Source organism: Galeopterus variegatus, unplaced genomic scaffold (assembly GCF_000696425.1).
Source record: "Galeopterus variegatus unplaced genomic scaffold, G_variegatus-3.0.2 Scaffold10396, whole genome shotgun sequence".
Classification (NCBI taxonomy): Eukaryota; Metazoa; Chordata; class Mammalia; order Dermoptera; family Cynocephalidae; genus Galeopterus; species Galeopterus variegatus.
The window spans coordinates 25,944-27,321 of NW_007736507.1; positions in this window are offsets into that span (position 1 = coordinate 25,944).

The window sequence follows — 1,378 nt, forward strand, 5'->3', positions numbered from 1 at the left end:
ATTAAAGGGAACTCCAAAAGATGTTTCTGGATAAAGGAAAATAACCTCAGAAAGAAGGGTGAAGATGGAAGAAATAGCAAAGAAATTGATAACCTGTTGGATAAATTTAAACAAACATTGGTTTTTATAACATCTAATTGGTTGTGCTAAAAATTAAAATGTTTGACAACATTAACAGTTAAAATATGTCGAATTTCTTCAGGAGGTAGAAAAAGATTTTGAACAATGTTTGACTTTTTCTAAGCTATTCAAGCACTAAAAGAATAGAAATGGGGATTCCAGAGACAGTATTGCAGGATTCAAATCCCAGCCCCGCCATTTACTAGCTGGATGATCTTAAGCAAATTATTTAACCTTCCTGGGCCTAGTTTTTAAAAATCAGGACAACAGAAATAACATAGTATCTAGTTCATAGGGTTTTTGTATTTGTGTAAAGCCATTTAGATTTAGAACAGTGCATAACCTACAATTAGTGCTTAAAGAAGTGTTAGCCACAATCACAACTTCTGAAACAGTAGAGGGACAATAGGAAGTTTCAGGAGGAAAAAGCTTAATCCGAAAGAAATCAAGAAAGGATACAAACATATATAGAAAAATGGGTCAAACAGCACAAAATAAGAGGGCAAAAATGCAAATATGCACAAAATAAGATGCAAATGGTCTAAGTTTTTCAGTTAAAAGGCAAAGTTTGCCAGACTGGCTTGAAAAAAAAAAAAAAAAAAAAAAGCCAAACAATATGTTGATTCCAAGAGACAAAACATGAAGGAGATGGGAAAGATGTACCAGGCAGAGCCAATGGCTGGGAATCTTCCGCTATCTTCCCTATCGGGCCCCAGTCTATCCCCTTATTTCCCTCCAGCCTCTTCCAGGCTTCGTCCCCGCGCCCAGCCCCGGGTCCCTCCTTGGCTCTCTCCTCACTAGATGGAGGAGAAGACGCTCCACGGCTCCTCCACTTCAGGCCTGCGCGGCGCCGGGAGGGGCGTGGCGACGCCGCGGGGCGGGCCTCACGCCCTCGCTCATTGGCTCTCGCTCCGCCCGGCCGCGATTGGTGAGGGGTTCCCACGGGGCGCCGGGTATAAATGGGAGCGCTTGTGACGCAACGGCGCCTCGGCGCGCGCTTATTGGCTCCCTGGAGGCGCTCTCCTCGGAGTCGCCGGTCCGCGGTAGCGCTTGGGGTCCCGCTGCCGCCTCGCGACAACCGCTGTCGCTCCCGACCCTGCAGCCTGCGCCACCGCCTGAGTCGCCCTCACGGGACCGGGCTGTATGATTAGGCCACAATCTTTCATGAGTAAACATATTCTCTTCTGTGGTGGTCTTGGTCACGCATTTATGGAGTTTCTGAAGGGCCCGGGAGATTACTGCCGGGCTCAGCACGATC